At 36.3% G+C, this 11,210-nt stretch overlaps 1 pseudogene; it reads left to right on the top strand.

Annotated features, from left to right (window-relative positions):
• Positions 1–5,249: 5,249 nt before the first annotated feature.
• LOC149255171 (protein PIN-LIKES 7-like) lies at positions 5,250–7,909 on the top strand (annotated as a pseudogene).
• Positions 7,910–11,210: the final 3,301 nt, after the last annotated feature.

Here is an 11,210-nt window from a genome sequence, read left to right as displayed (position 1 = left end):
AAAAGATTAGTACAACACATGTACTAGAACTGCCTGATCTTCGAAGACCATTTGAGATCCAAACAGATGCCAGTGACTATGCCATGGGAGCAGTGTTGACACAGCACGGTAAACCCATATGTTATCATTCTGAGACTTTTAATAGTTAACTATCTAACATATGATAAAGAATTGTATGCATTAGTACAGAGTGTGAAAAAGTGGAAACATTACTTAAAGGGCAAAGAGATAGTAATACATACTGATCATCAACCACTTCAATATCTACACTCCCAAACTAAGTTGCAGCAATCAAGACATTGCAGATGGATGGGTTTTCTACAACAATTTCATTTAGTCATCAGATATAAAAAGGGCATACGTAATAAAGTTGCAGATATGTTATCTAGACCCATTATAAATGCATCTACTATACTTAAGCATAATTTTGTGCTATATGAAAGCTACATTGAATAATATGCTCAAGATATAGACTTTAAAGATGTATATGCAACTTTAAGTCAAGGAAAACGAGTAGAAGAATTGGATTATCATGTAAAGGACCGACTCTTATACCATTGTGGGAAGCTATGCATTCCACAAACTGAGAGAGTAAAGATAATTAGAGAAGCACACATTTCTTTGATATCAAGTCACTTTGGGGTAAGTAAAACAGTTGCACAGCTGCAAAGATTTTGTTATTGGCCAAAAATGAATGAGATAGTTTCTAGATATGTAAGATGGTGTACTATGTGTGCTAAAAGCAAGCCCAGCAATAGAAACTAGGCTTGTAGACTCCATTACCAGTTCCTTCTCACCCTTAGGAAAGTGTTTCCATGGATTTTGTTGGAGGACTGCCTAAATCTAGGAAAGGTCATGATTATCTATATGTTGTTGTAGATAGGTTCAGCAAAATGTGTATTTTGATACCTTGTAATAGACAGATTACAGCTAAACAAACTGCAAAACTGTTCTTTGAACATGTATGGGTTCATTTTGGATTACCCACTTCCATTGTATCTGATCGAGACACCTAATTTGTGGGGAAGTTTTGGTCAAGTTTGTGGGAATTGATGGACACCAAACTGAAGAAAAGCACAGCTTTTCATCCACAAATTGATGGCCAGACAGAAGTAGTTAATAGGACAGTGATCCAGTTACTCAGAGGATATTGCAGCAAACATCCTAAGCTTTGGGATGAACACTTGTGTTATGTGCAGCATGCTTACAACAGAGCAAAACATTCTTCTACATAGAGATCTCCTTTTGACACCTGTTTTGGTTTCACACCAAGGTCTCCTTTGGATTTTGTTTTTGGTAAAGATACCACAGTTGAGGGACACAGTGATGTGGACAAGGCAACTAGGTTCATTGAACAAATCCAAGAGATCCACCAGGCAGTACAGGAACAACTGGAGAAGAGCGAAGCCAAATACAAGGCAAGGCATGACAAGCATCGGATGGAGCATAGTTTCCAAGTTGGTGACCAAGTCTGGCTATATATCAGCAAGGAAAGGATGCAAGGTGAAGGTAAAAAGCTAAGGCCTATCAGGTATGGACCCTTCAAAATACTTGAGAAGATTGGTGAAAATGCTTTTCGCCTTGATCTACTAGCTTACATGCACATCTACTCAGTCGTAAATGCAGATTGCTTGAGATTGTTTGAACCCTTACTAATTGAGGATCCCAAAGAGCAGAGTCAATTTCCTTCTATTAATGACCTGCTACCTGAATATCTTAATGAATTGCAGGAGGACACAGTTCTGGATAGGAAGGTGAGGACGATGCGCAGAGGAGATGTTGAGTACCTCAGAATTGGACTTAAGGGTTCAAAGCCGAGCAGTGCAAAGTGGATAGAGATTGGACAAGTGAGACAATTGTACCCTCACTTAGTCGATGCTTGAAAACCAACTTTTGGTGGTCCAAAAGCATTTTTTCAGTGGGAAGGCCGTGATCCGAATTGGATCTATGAAAAATAATCTAGATGCCATGATTGTATCAAAACAGGACAGACTTCGAATTTGTGAACAAAGAGCGATCAAGAAGACCTATGACAATGGTAGTTTGCAGCCAGCGAGGAATGACGAGGATCTCGGTCGAAGCGTGCTGACCGAGACCCATGGAGACCGCGCAAGAGGCTATACTAGCCGTTGGGATGCCCGGATCGGGAAACAGAGCGCATTTCTGATGCACGATTAATCGCGCATCGCTGGGAAAAACCCCTCGAGAAGGAAAAGCCCTGAAGCGCTTGGTCACATGGAAGCCGGGAAACTGTGGGGAAAGCGCTAAGGCGAAAGGCGGGTCCCACGCTCCAAAAACTGGCAGTATATCGGAGGCACCCTTGGGCAGTAAGCGGATTTGGAGAAAAACGAGCGATTCCATTCAGTGCTCGACACGTGGCAAGCGGATGAGAGAGAAAACCACCACTCATCGCATGCTAACGGTTGAGCAAGTCAACCGCGCGAAATGAGCAAATGTCGTAGGATCTGGGGGCTCCAGATCTGACGGCAGAGATCATGCCCAATGGAGGAACTGGATTTGACAGGGGATTAAGCCACGAAATAAAGAATTTGGAAGTCCAATCTGACCGCTGAGATGGCGGATGAGTCATACCACAATGTAACTGGAAAACTAAACCGACGAGGAAGCGCTGGCGCAGTTCGCGAGAGGACAAGTGGCCACTCCCTGTGAGCCGTTGACGATGATGCAGAGGCAGGGAACTCCAAGCGAACAATAGCAGGTGATCCGACGACGGAGGAAGGGAAAGTGAACAGTCAGGGACAAATTGGCTTTAAGCCATGAACAGACAGAGAACAGAGAAGACGGAGAAAGGAACGAAGACAGAGAGAGCAAGAGTAAAGAAGAGATAGTGAAGCAAGAAGCAGAAATATAGAGAGCCGAGCTGACCTAAGGCAACATCGAGCAGACAGAAAGCTTGAAAGGTTCAAGCAATCCTTGAGAGGATCTGTTGGGAATTGAGCACCACATTGGGCTCCTCCCATTAAAGACTAGAGAGGTCAAGACTTGGAAAGGAAAAGAGTTTGTGCACTCTAGTGGCATAGGGAATCCAAAAACCACCCTACCAAGCATTATCTATTTCAGGAGACTCAAATTGAGCTCCTCATTGTAAATCTCTGCTTTAAAGACACAATAAAAGAAGGCCACCATTGAAAGTTGGACCGGAAATGTAGCCTTGAGAATAGGGTGAACTCCTTATTAAATCTGTTGTGTTCTTGCATTTGCTTACTGTGTTTCTCTTACTGTTTTCCATTCTTTCAGTATCTGTGTATTTTGCAATGTGATCGATCTGTTGCCTAAAATAACATAGACACACACCAGCACATGAGTCTGTAATACCTTCATTCATTCATTAATTATTTAACTGAGATCACTCAAGACTGATTTTCAGATCAGATACCCTATCGAATAATGCTGATACGCTATCGGTATTTGATACCTTATAGGTATTTGATACCCTATCGGTATTTGATAGCCTATCGTTGAGACCCTATCAGATTATGCTGATAGCCTATCGTTGATACCCTATCAGATTATGTTGATACCCTATCGGTATTTGATAGCCTATCGTCGAGACCCTATCAGATTATGCTGATACCCTATCGGTATTTGATAGCCTATCGTTGATACCCTTTCAGATTATACTGATACCGTATCGGTATTTGATAGCCTATTGCTGATACCGTATCGGTATTTGATAGCCTATTGTTGATACCGTATCGGTATTTGATATCCTATCGGTATTAGATAAGCTATTAATGATAGCCTATTTGTATTGGATAACCTATTGCTGATACCCGATCTGTATTGGATAGCCTATCAGTGATAACATATAATATTTATTGGATAACCTATCGGTGATAATCTACTTTTACTCTGATAACTTCTCCACTGAAAGGAAACACTGCTTATATGCTTGAGATAAGCGGCCAGATTTTGAAGATCCGATGGTCCATATTGCCCGAGATCCGAGGGTCCAGATCTGCCATTATCTGACGGCCCAGATCTTCCTGAGCCGACGGATCAGATCTGTCGATATTTGACGGTCCAGATATGCGTAGATCAATGGCCCAGATCAACCCAGATCTGACGGCTCATATCTGCCAAATATGACGGCCCAGATTTGACGATATTGGATGGTCAAGATCTGCCAAAATCGGACGGCCCAGATCTACCAAAATCTGACGGTCCAGATCGGCCAAATCGGACGACACACATTTTTAGATCCAACAGTCCAAATCTACTCATTCGGATGACTCAAATCTATCGACATCTGACGGTCCAGATCTGTGTATATTGGACGACCTAGATCTATAAGATCTGACGGCCTAGATTTGTGCATATTGAATGGTCTAGATCTGCAAGATCTACGGCTCAGATTTTTCGGATCCGACGACCCATACCACTTGATATTGGACGGACCAGATCGACCGATATCTGACGGCCCTGATCTGCCAAGATCTGACGGCCCAAATTTGACGATATTGGATGGTCCAGATCTGCCAAAATCCGATGGTCCAGATCGACCAAATCGGACGACACACAGTTTTTAGATCCAACGGCCCAGATCTGTGTATATTGGATGGCCTAGATCTGCAAGATCTAACGGCCCAGATCTGTGCATATTGAACGGCCTAGATCTGCAAGATCTACGGCTCAGATTTTCCGGATCCGACGGCCCATATCGCCTGACATTGGACGGCCCAGATTTGGCAAGATTGGACGGCCCATATTTTCCAGATCCAACGGCGCAGATTGGCCGAGATCCGACGGCCCAAATTTTCGTGATCTGACGGTGCATATTTTCCTAGATTGGCCCAGAGCGGACTGTGAGGTGCTTGCATGTGTTAGCAAGGACGAAGCGCTTCCTCTCGGTCCAGACCAGCAGCATCGTGCGCTAATATGTGATCTCAGACACCTGTTCCAACAATGGCGATCGAGATATTGCTGAAAGATTTATATACTGATGAAAGGGGACCCCGACTTCCCCGCCTGTGCTGAACTTGGTAACAGAGGCGAATCCTCACGAGGCACAGGGAGAGTCGCGCTTATATGCCCGATAACTTCTCAGTGCGACAACTTATCTGCGGAAAAATAAATTTCCTTATCTGCCGCATAGCTCATAGCTTATAGCTTACTTATAGGTCCAATAGACTTCTGGTAATACAACAAATTGAGGCGTGCCTTAATTTTGTTGGAATTCCTTACGAATGGACGCCTGAGATGACGAGACAGATGATTAGTGGTGTACAATGACTGCTCTTTTATTAGGATTTTGCAAAGTTGTGGATCGGCAGGTTTGGCCTCATCAATTGTAGAAGGATCTCTCTCCAGAGATATCCTCGGTTAGATCGTCTCTAGAAAATGGGGAAATTGGTGCTTTGATCAGCTATTTTCCTAGGGGAAAAATGATTAAGTAGTGTCTGAAAAGCTTTCCATTTATTCATTTGTCTGCAAATAGAAGTCCAATCACACGAACTGTGTCACAGGTTGAACTGGTAATATTTCCAGAATTTATCTGGAAGGATCGATTGCATGGTTCTGCTGAGCATTGGTGGATATTGGTTGAGGGGTCCGAGAAATATTTTGATAGACTGTCAGAAGAATGAAAGAAACTTAGTGTTCATTGTATTTCAAAAATTTATATAGGGAGATGGTTTACTTCATGGCAACCTTTTTATACTACTTAAGATGAAGTTTAGCGATATAATGAGATTAAGATGAAGTTTAGAGAAATAATGAGATTAAGATGAAGTTTAGAGAAATAATGAGATTACTCATAGTGAAGTTACAATGTTTGGTTTTAGTTTTCATTTTATATTAACATTCCATTTTCATGGATTTCAAATGGAGAGAGTTGAAACATATAAAACTGAAAAGTCCAAAAAAGTTTGGAGTTTCCATTTGGTTGACTATATATATTTTAGATAGTTGTACTTCTTATCCCTATTGTTAAATTGGACAAGCTACTGAAATTAAAACAAACAAAATCCTGAAGCCAATATTGGAGTTTCCATTTGGTTGACTATTTTGGAGTTTCCATTTGGTTAAAAAAAAAGAAAAAGTAAAAAATCCTAAAGCTAATATTGGAGTTTCCATTTGGTTGACTATATATATATTTTAGATAGCTATACTCCTTATCCCTATTGTTAAATTGGATAAGCTACTAAAAAAATAAAAAATAAAAAAAATCCTAAAGCCAATGTAAGGAGGAGACCAAAAGTCTAAATAAGTTTGTTTGGGAATTTAGATATATATGTTTCAAATAAAAGTTGATTCATGTATTTGTGTTCTAGTCTGATACGAGGAGACCAAAAGTCTAAATAAGTTTGTTTGGGAATCTAGATATATATGTTTCAAGTAAAAGTTGATTCATGTTTTTGTGTTCTAGTCTGATATTCTATTGGTTATTGCAGGTTGCAGGATTTATCGTTGGAGCAATCGCACAAGCAAACAAGCAAAGGCTTTACTTGTTGGTGTATCTTCTCCTCTTCGAGTAATCCAAGACTCCATTTCTTTACTGGGGTATGCATCTCTATGATCAATCTTTAGTACATCTTGTGTAATGTTGAATTTTATTTTATAATAATAAGTGAACATTATAGTTGCTACCTCCGATAGGTCATGGTTGAATGTATCGTTGAAAAACATAAGCATTCAGTTCTTGAATCAGCTTACTTTCCTTTTTCTTAGCTTTTTCGTCAAGTATATTTGTTTCTGACCATTTCAGAATTGATTGATATTCGGTTGTTGGGAACCAATATGAAATGCTAGAATCAGGAATTTACACAACTGAATTTCTGATTGTCTATCTTTGGTGTAGAGATGGAACCATCCCAGGCATCACCCTTGTATTGGGAGGAAATTTAGTCAAATGTACTCTATATTTGTCTTGAAAATATTTATAGTCAGAATGTAGCATTGCTGTTTAGGCTGGATGTGAAAGCTTTTGATTTTGTTGATCGTAATAATGCATTATGATGAACGGTAATATATTTCCTTTTCCTTTTCATTGCTAAATGATGTATAATCCAACGCATGGCTATCTTTACAGGTTTAAGCTCTTCAAAGCTAAGACCTGTGATTATTGTACTGGTTATCTGTGTGAAGCTCGTATTACTTCCATTGATTGGAATATTCGTAGTTAAAGGAGCATCCGATCTTGGGTTATTGCCAGAAGATCCATTGTATCACTTTGTTCTGATGATCCAATACGCAGTCCCACCAGCTATGAATATTGGTGAGTAGCATGGTTCACATATCTCAACTGTACATCCAATTTTAATCACATGATTTTTCCAATTCATCATAATATTTTCATTTCAACTATCCTAATAGTTACTTTGACAGCTCAATTTTTTTTGTTAATTTTAGGAAGTCCCAACAATGGGACATGTTCTAGTCATTGTTGTTTTATTATTTGATCAAAGACTGAAAATTATAGAAATTAAGAACTATCAGGTTACACCAAAATCAAGCAACTAGTCATTGTTGTTTTATTATTTGATCAAAGACTGAAAATTATAGAAATTAAGAACTATCAGGTTACACCAAAATCAAGCAACTTATCTCATGCAAACAATTCTAGTTTGGTCAATATATATTTCTAATTTTCTAGTCTTTAAGCATATGAGTTCTTTCTGGCTAAGAGGAGGTGAATTTGTGTTAATGCAGGAACAATGTCACAATTATTCAATGTGGGGGAACAAGAGTGCTCTGTGCTTTTCTTATGGACTTATCTTCTGGCAGCTATTTCCATCATCTTCTGGTCAACAGTCTACATGTGGATATTGTTTCCATAAAAAAATTCTAAGTTCATTTTGTAAAGCTCATTGGATGCATCATTCAATGAATATTGAAGACTGATTAGTGTTCTTTGGTTCCATTCATTCTTTATATTTATATAATGCATTGTGGAAATTCCCTTTTAAGAATATCATTCATCTTCTTCCCACTTGGGATGGTTCAAGAATATCATTCATCTTCTTCCCACTTGGGATGGTTCAATAGTTCTCTAGAAATCATTATATATTCTTACCAAAAGTCTAAATAAGTTTGTCTGTATTGGAGTTTTCAATAGTTCTCTGGAAATCATTATATATTCTTACCGAAAGTCTAAATAAGTTTGTTTGTATTGGAGTTTTCATCCGATTGACTATATTTTTCAGATAGTTGTACTGAAATTAAAAAAAATAACAAATCCTAAAGCCAATGTAAGGAGGAGACGAAGTTTGTCTATATTGGAGTTTTCATTTGATTGACTATATTTTTCAGATAGTTGTACTGCTTAATGCCTAATGTTAAATTGGATATGGGATTTGCATACAATGTTTGGGTTTTTGTTTTCATTTTACGACAAGTTGCAATTTAGCTTTTCTTGCTAAAGTGATTTATAAAAACCAAACAAAGTAGAAAAAAGAATATTCTAAGCTCTTCAAAATGTTTGGGTTTTAGTTTTCATTTTACGACAAGTTGCAATTTAGCTTTGCATGCTAAAGTGATTTATAAAAACCAAACAAAGTAGGAAAATGAATATTCTAAGCTCTAGAGTTGAAACATATAAAACTGAAAAGTCCAAAAAAGTTTATCCCTATTGGAGTTTCCATTTGGTTGACTATATTTTTTTTAGATAGTTGTAATCCTTAATCCCTATTGTTAAATTGGATAAGCCATTTGGTTGACTATATTTTTTTAGATAGTTGTAATCCTTAATCCCTATTGTCAAATTGGATAAGCTACTGAAATTAAAAAAAATTAACAAAATCTTAAAGCCAATGTAAGGAGGAGACCAAAAGTCTAAAGAAGTTTGTTTGTATTGGAATTTTCATTTGATTGCCTATATTTTTCAGATAGTTGTATTGCTTAATGCCTAATGTTAAATTGGATATGCGAGTTGCATACAATGTTTGGGTTTTAGTTTTCATTTTACGACAAGTTGCAATTTAGCTTTGTTTGCTAAAGTGATTTATAAAAACCAAACGAAGTAGAAAAATGAATATTCTAAGCTCTTCAAAATGTTTGTGTTTTAGTTTTCATTTTAATATTAACATTCCATTTTCATGGATCTCAAATGGAGAGAGTTGAAACATATAAAACTGAAAAGTCCAAAAAAGTTTATCCCTATTGGAGTTTCCATTTGGTTGACAATATATTTTTTTAGATAGTTGTACTCCTTAATCCCTATTGTTAAATTGGATAAACTATTGAAATTAAAAAAAATAACAAAATCCTAAAGCCAATGTAAGGAGGAGACCAAATGTCTAAAGAAGTTTGTCTGTATTGGAGTTTTCATTTGATTGACTATATTTTTCAGATAGTTGTACTGCTTAATGCCTAATGTTAAATTGGATATGCGAGTTGCATACAATGTTTGGGTTTTAGTTTTCATTTTACGACAAGTTGCAATTTAGCTTTGCTTGCTAACGTGATTTATAAAAACCAAACAAAGTAGAAAAATGAATATTCTAAGCTCTTCAAAATGTTTGGGTTTTAGTTTTCTTTTTATATTAACATTCCATTTTCATGGATCTCTCTCAAATGGAGAGAGTTGAAACATATAAAACTGAAAAGTTCAAAATTTTTTATCCCTATTGGAGTTTCCATTTGGTTGACTATATATTTTTTAGATAGTTGTACTCCTTGATCCCTATTGTTAAATTGGATAAGCTACTGAGAAAAAAAAATAAAAAAAAAATCGTAAAGCCAATGTAAGGAGGAGACCAAAAGTCTAAAGAAGTTTGTCCGTATTGGAGTTTTCATTTGATTGACTATAGTTTTCAGATAGTTGAAATGCTTAATGCTAAATTGGATATGCGAGATGCATACAATGTTTGGGTTTTAGTTTTCATTTTACGACAAGTTGCAATTTAGCTTTGCCTGCTAAAGTGATTTATAAAAACCAAACAAAGTAGAAAAATGAATATTCTAAGCTCTTCAAAATGTGTCTCGGCAAGACTAACGCTAACATAAACATACTATTCACACACTATGGATCACATGGATGCTTATCAATTTTATCACATCATATGGTCACAACCTTGAAGGGCAATCTTACAATAGACGAATTAAGTGTTGTGGATCCATCATCTAACCATATTTTTTTGTACCAATAAAGCACTAAGTTTGTCACTATCTTCATTTAATCCACATTCATCTAGAAAATTTAGTTGGTTAATGGTCTAACCATGACACTCAAGAAGAGCATGTTTCCGAATATTTCACAAGGTTTATGTCATATTGCTACATCATCTTGTTGTTTTGTGCTAAAGAAGGTTTGTGTTAGTCATTCTTAATAAACAATCTCATTTTCAAATGATGTTCAGGCTATTACTTATATGACAAAAATATATGCATGTTATCAATTGCAACATGGTAAGGCATTACAATAGTGACCCAATAAACAAATTGATAGGTTGTGGTTGGCTAAACATAATCATTTTGAAAATAGTGTACAATGCAATAATGTGACCAAGCATGGTGAATGAAACAATAATTTTAGAAAAGGTTTCCCTAAAGGGACATTGTGGTAGTGGTATTAAAGACTAAACTTATTTAAAACAAATAATGGTTATGGATCTGGGGATAAGCCAATACTAGAAGAAATGAAATTCATGCACATGGAACATTTGCAATCATAATTTTGGTATTCATCTATTCAAAACATCATAATTTTGATATTTATCTATTAATGTCATTTTAATGTGTTATTAATAAATACTTTTCATTTGGTTATATCAAACATTTTTCAATTATCAATAAATTTTAGTTGTTCAATTTATGATTAAAGTTGAAATGACATTTTTGAAATGCATTTATAAATTTAATAGGTTGATTACAAAACATTAATATGCATACTTACTATTAAAATATTAACTTTAGTTTTTGAAGAAATGGAATGTCCATTATAAGGTACAATATTAAAATATTAACTTTAGTTTTTGAAGAAATGGAATGTCCATTATAAGGTACAATATTAAAATATTAACTTTAGTTTTTGAAGAAATGAAATGTCTATTATAAGGTACAATGTTGACTTGATAGATCAATTCAACAAACATTCTAATCCATTGCAAAATACAATATTATTATGGACCACGCAACTCAAAATAATTGTAAAAATCTAATATAAAATTGTTGTGATGCATCTCTTAAATGGCTCACTTAACAAAATTCAAATTCAAAACATAAAATTCATAGAAAGATAAACATTAGAT

Source organism: Pinus tabuliformis, chromosome 7, assembly GCF_031772625.1.
Source record: "Pinus tabuliformis cultivar Carrire ecotype Pingquan chromosome 7, CPIR1, whole genome shotgun sequence".
In the NCBI taxonomy this organism is placed as follows: domain Eukaryota; kingdom Viridiplantae; phylum Streptophyta; class Pinopsida; order Pinales; family Pinaceae; genus Pinus; species Pinus tabuliformis.
This window is presented reverse-complemented; position numbering and strand designations above follow the sequence as displayed.